Source organism: Micropterus salmoides, unplaced genomic scaffold, assembly GCF_014851395.1.
Source record: "Micropterus salmoides isolate LMB-PRFRI ecotype aquatic unplaced genomic scaffold, ASM1485139v1 Ms_hic_scaffold_689, whole genome shotgun sequence".
Taxonomy (NCBI): domain Eukaryota; kingdom Metazoa; phylum Chordata; class Actinopteri; order Centrarchiformes; family Centrarchidae; genus Micropterus; species Micropterus salmoides.
Window position 1 is genome coordinate 1 of NW_024044447.1, and position 5,768 is coordinate 5,768.

Sequence of the window (5,768 nt, forward strand, 5' to 3'; positions counted from 1 at the left end):
GATTAAAACAGTTATTTTAGCAGCAGTCAGTGTTTGCCGACATGGTGGTAACAGAAGGTAAAAATTTAGTTCGACAAACGTGAAACCTAAAGGGGTAAAAACAGAAGTCCGGCCGAGGGCCAGAAACACCTCTGATCTTAAACTCTGTATTTCAGGGTTCGTTTGAAGATGCGACCACCAGGTTCTACACGGCCTGTGTGTCGAAGCGTCGCCTACCTGCACGCCAAAGGCATCATTTACAGAGACCTGAAACCTGAAAACCTCATACTGGACAGCCGGGGTACGCCAAGCTGGTAATTCCACACTCCCTCATAACATACATGTTACATATTTACATGTCCAACAAGTACGGAAGCAACACGATGGGGCCTTTAGATGATAACTTAATATGTCAGTAGCAGTACATAACCAGCTTCACGGGTAGGATATACTGTACCATACAGTTGGCAGTCAGACGTCACAGACGTTGGCAGTTGGCCGTTAAACATTGCCACGCAAAATGCCATTTCTACAATGTTGTTCTGCAGAGTCATAATTTATGATTCCAGTCTCAGTTTGATGATGGCAATGATCCTGGTCTCCCAACCTGTACCAGTCAAGTTTGCTGTGTGGTGAACACACAGTAGTTGCACCTGGCATACTCTGCTTGGGACCATAATTTACTAATGAACATCATGCTGTGTTGAAGAAGACTTGAAACTAGCGACTGAGACCAGAAACTCATCTCAGAAAGTCTTTACTGAGGGAATAAATCAGCTGAGAAGCAGAAACATTTCTCTTCTCTCACAGTACATTAACATTTGTTCATTTAGCTGACCGCTTTTACCCAATGCGACTTACAGTTATGCTAATAATCAGAGGTCGCATGCCTCGGAGCTGCTAGGGCTTAAGTGTCTTGCTCAGGGACACATTGGTGGAGGTGTCACAGTGGGAAACCTGGGTCTCTAACACCAAGTGCATGTGTCCTATCCACTGTACCATCACCACCCCACACAGTCACACTTCTTCTGCAGCCAGTGGAGTCGCCCCCACTCAAACGTCGCTCTTCACAAGTGACGTCTGCTGGCCTCACTGGCCTCACTTGCCGTCACTTTTCAGAGCCGGAGGTTCCTGCTTCATAGGGAGCCTGTTCAAGACAAGGCCTCAGGATATGAATCAGGACCCCCCTGAAGGCCCCTATCATGTCAGCTGATCGCTTCAGTATTTTCATTACAGTTATATTCTAAACTAAAAGTAGCTGACGATGTTGGAGTCAGTACCGTAGTTCATCCTCAGGAGGGCGAGCTTGAGTGGCAGTGACCAATGACAGTTTTACATGATCAAACGACGAAGACAAATAAAAAATGAATGTGTTCAATTAATTTTGTCTTTTCCAGGTGGACTTTGGTTTCGCCAAGAAGATCGGCGTTTGCAAGAAGACGTGGACGTTCTGCGGACGCCGGAGTACGTCGCTCCAGAGATCATCCTCAACAAGGGTCATGATGTCTCAGCAGACTACTGGTCTCTGGGCATCCTGATGTACGAGCTGCTGACCGGCAGGTGAGGACACAAACGGGAGGGACAGAGTTCAGTAGAGTCAAACGGCTGTTGTTCAGCGTCCTGAAGCGTCTCTGTTTGTCTCCAGTCCCCCGTTCTCAGGTCCAGATCCAATGAAAACCTACAACATCATCCTGAGAGGCATCGACATGATCGAGTTCCCCAAGAAGATCACCAAGAACGCCGCTAACCTTATCAAGAAGCTCTGCAGGTAGGAGGCGCCGTGTGCCCGGGCAACTCAGATGAACTCATTGTTTTCATCTCCAAAATAAATATGTGAACCGTTTGTGTCTCCAGAGATAATCCCTCCGAGAGACTGGGAAACCTGAAGAACGGAGTCAAAGACATCCAGAAGCACAAGTGCGTGAGTTGGGAGGAAGCTGACTTTCAGTTTGGTTTAAATACAAGATGAAACTAACGTGTTTCTCTCCGTGTTCAGGTGGTTTGAAGGTTTTAACTGGGACGGCTGAGGAAAGGAACTCTGACTCCGCCCATCACACCTGACGTGAGTTGAAATAAACTCTAGATTCTTTCCTCTAAGACAACAAACTCATGTTAGACTGATGAAGGCACTGTTAATGTACGGAAACACACCAAGCCAACCAGGTGATGTGGAGTAACCGTCGCCACTGTATGTTCAACCGATCAGCCGTAACATCGTGACCACTGACAGGTGAAGTGAATCTGGTTATCATGTCACCGGTCATGCATCAGGCAGCAGGTGAACATTGTGTCCTCTGAGTCGAAGTGTTAGAAGCAGGAAAAAACAGGCAGCGTGAGGATTTGAATGACTTTGACAAGGATGTGATGGCCAGACGACTGGGCGTGTGGTCCGATCCAACAGACGAGCTGCTGTGGGTCAAACTGCTGAAGATGATGCAGGTTCTGACGGTGTCAGAACGCACAGAGCATCCCATAGTGGAGTCCAGGCCTCGACGGGTCAGGGCTGCTTTGGTGGAAAAGAAGCAAGTGGTCATAATGTTCTGGCTGGTGTATACTGCAGTATTTATATATCGTGAAATTGTACATTTTCTGGTAACTCAATTGAGAAGCTGGCCATTACCAAAAGAGAAATTGCACAAAGACGGGTTACGATCTCACCCCCATATATAACCTCCTGCTCTGTCTATTTGAAGACTACATGATGACTTCTGAGCCAGCTCCATGAGACCATGACATTAGCTCATAAGTTGGCCTTTGAGCTCAGATTATTTTGTAACATAACTTAGAGACACATAATTGGAAACAGTTTAACGGTAGAACAACAACCAGAATATGTGTTTGGACTAATCCAGCAAATGAAGTTAACTTCAGTAAGTATTTCTGCCACAAACCCAGCTTGAGTCTGTTGTTGCACGTCTTTCTGTCTTCTCATCTCCTGTCGACTCTAACAGCGCCACAAAAAATGTTGTTCTCTTCAGGTTTCCTCTCAGACCGACACCAGCAACTTCGACAGTTTCCCTGAAGACACAGACGAGCCGCCGCCAGACGACAACTCCGGATGGGATTATGACTTTTAGTCCAGCTCACATCCAAATCCCAAAACCTGGCACCCTACGTGGAGATCCATCTCAGAAGAAGACGGCTTCTCACCAGGCTGAACAAAGAACCCTTCATGTGCCAGTTGGAGGACGTTTTCACCCACAGCACCTTCCTGTGACCTGGGCGCTGTGGCCTTCAGATCCCCAATGCTTTGTAGCCACATTGTGTCTCCAAATGATTTGAGTGTGTTGAAGGCAGCAGAAGGAAAAAGATCACTGATCAAACGGGTCCCATCTGCTCCCTCTAACTGGAGGAACCTTGAGCTGGAAGATGAGGCGGTTCGAGGATGAGACAAACCACCTGTTGGCTTCAACGGTTTGTCCCGGTCTCCAAGACCAGGGCCCCTAGTTCATCAAGTCCAAGTAGACTAAGAGAGAGATTGGACCTTAGTTAGTGATGACACCCAGAAACCTGCTGCTTACACCCATCAGTGAAGCCACCACAGGCTGAAGCTGGTAACTCTAACGGGGGGTCAAGGACTTTTGTCACAAAGTGCTTCCCCTAAAACAACGTGTTTAATCAAATGGACATACAGAAAAGCTGGAGCAGGGTAGTGGACCAGTGTAGTCAGACAGTTTTCCTTTTTCCAGAAGCTAAACAGGCATCGAATCGTCCTGCAGATAACTCCCAATGAGTTCATCTCATAGGTCATAGGCACCGAGGCCCTGATTTTCTGCAACCAATGGAAAGCCTTTGCTCCTGTCAAGTGTCCTTGATCATTGTCTGAACCCCACTGCTACTACTGTCTGTGATATCTTATTGTGTTTGTGCTGTGGAGGCAGTCATGGAAGTCCTGAGGGGCTCCTCTAACCCTGTGAACCCAGGTTAGGCGCTCTGACAGCGGGCGGGAGACATTTGTGGTCCGATCGACGAACAGACGACGACTAACTCAAGGTCACCGTGATGCCTTCACTTCTCATTTCATTTTCGGGAACTTCCAAAGACAGAAAGACAAAAGGTTTGGGTGTAGCAGCTGCGGACGTGATACGAAATGTCTACTTTTAAACTTTCCTTTCACTTTGGTGATGTTGTGAATCTTCGGATCATAGCGTGAGAACATATATTTTGTACATATTTCCAAGACAGACACATTTTTGCACGCACACACTCCATTCTCAGACACATGCACAATCACATGCACGAGCTGTTTGTTTCGAGGTGTTTCAAGCTTGAGAACGTTTCAGTATTGTTCCCTATTTTCGCGTCTGCGGCTCTTTTTAATGACCTGGTTCCAGATCTCAGAACCACCTCCCACACAGGTCTGGTGTTGTGTTCACTGACGGCCTTTTCCCCAGTTACTAAAACACACAAGCCAATCAGAGCTTTGTCTGCAGGATGAGATGTTTGCAGCTGTAACAGTTAAGTAAGCTGATTTCCAGAAATAACTTCATTTGCTCATTAACAGAACCGGATGACCGAGGTCCATCTGTTCTGGACTTTTCAACCTTACCACACGGTCTTCTTCTGCAGATGGAGTTTGCTAAGTGCTCAGAAACAAATCCATGTGCAAACTCCCTCTGCTGACGACGCTCGTGTGGTATTATGGTTCTGACTGGAACAGATTTCTTTCTGCTCAACATCACACACGTTGAGTCACCGTTTCTGGCAGCCGTGACAAATGCAAACAACATCAGATGAAGCCAAAACAAAATGGACGTTCATTTCTGACTCGAGCTGCAGTGTTCACATAATTCCTCTGCAGCTGGAGGATTAAATTGACCTCTATCAGGGCCGAACACCAAAAGACCCTCCTGGAAAACACTGAACACGGTGAGACTGGAGGTTACCATAAATCTGAGATCACGGCAGCGTTATGAAGGAATGCTGCGGGTCCCGCTGGGTTAAAAGCAAATTTAAGAAGAAAACGATTTCTGCGAGGTAATTTTAATCCATGCTTAAACTGTAACTCCACCACAAATTGGACTTTTGCTGAGTTGAAGTGCACGTGCAGTCTTTGAGGTTCGTATTTCTTCCACAAACAAAGAGTTGAATCCGTTTATTTCAGTTAGTATTTCTATTTTGTGGCCTTCTGTAAAAGCAGCTGATAGTTGTCTCTGTTTGGTGCGACGCCTTCGTGACCAGCGGCCTGAATGTGTTGTGATATTTAACTTCTGTGCGCTCTGCATGAAAACACTGGACACATTAAGTCACCAGACGTTCAGCTGGAGATCAAGCTTATATGTCTGTGTGGTACGGAGCCGGGACATGGTTAGCCTAGCTTAGCATAAAGACTGGGAGCAGGAGGGAAGCCAGAATTATTCAGTGTTTGGACCAGAAGGAGAAATACTGATTCTTGGTGATGATATTTTGTGATGAAGCTTGAGTGTCACTGATTTATTTGTATATAGTGGGAATATAGTGCTTTATGCTGTCTCAGCTGTTTGTAGATCATTATTATTATTATTGTTGTTATTTTATTGTTATTATCACAGCGGTAGCTGCAGAAACCTTCTGACTGTCGCTCTGTCCCAGTTCCAAAAGCTTTATGGGCATGACTGTTAAAAACAAAGTGAAAAACTATTTTGCCAAAGCAGTTTGATCTGTTTAAAGAATAAAAGCTGTACAAAAACACTGGACTCTGTTTCTTATTTCATAAAGCAGTGGAAGAAGCATCCAGATCCTTGCATATATGCAGTGGGTACAGAAAGTATTCAGACCCCTTTAAATTTGTCACTCTTTGTTTCATTGCA

At 45.9% G+C, this 5,768-nt stretch overlaps 1 pseudogene; it reads left to right on the forward strand.

The window, feature by feature from the left end:
* The first annotated feature begins 41 nt into the window (after positions 1-41).
* Positions 42-5,558, forward strand: LOC119891064 (annotated as a pseudogene).
* Positions 5,559-5,768: the final 210 nt, after the last annotated feature.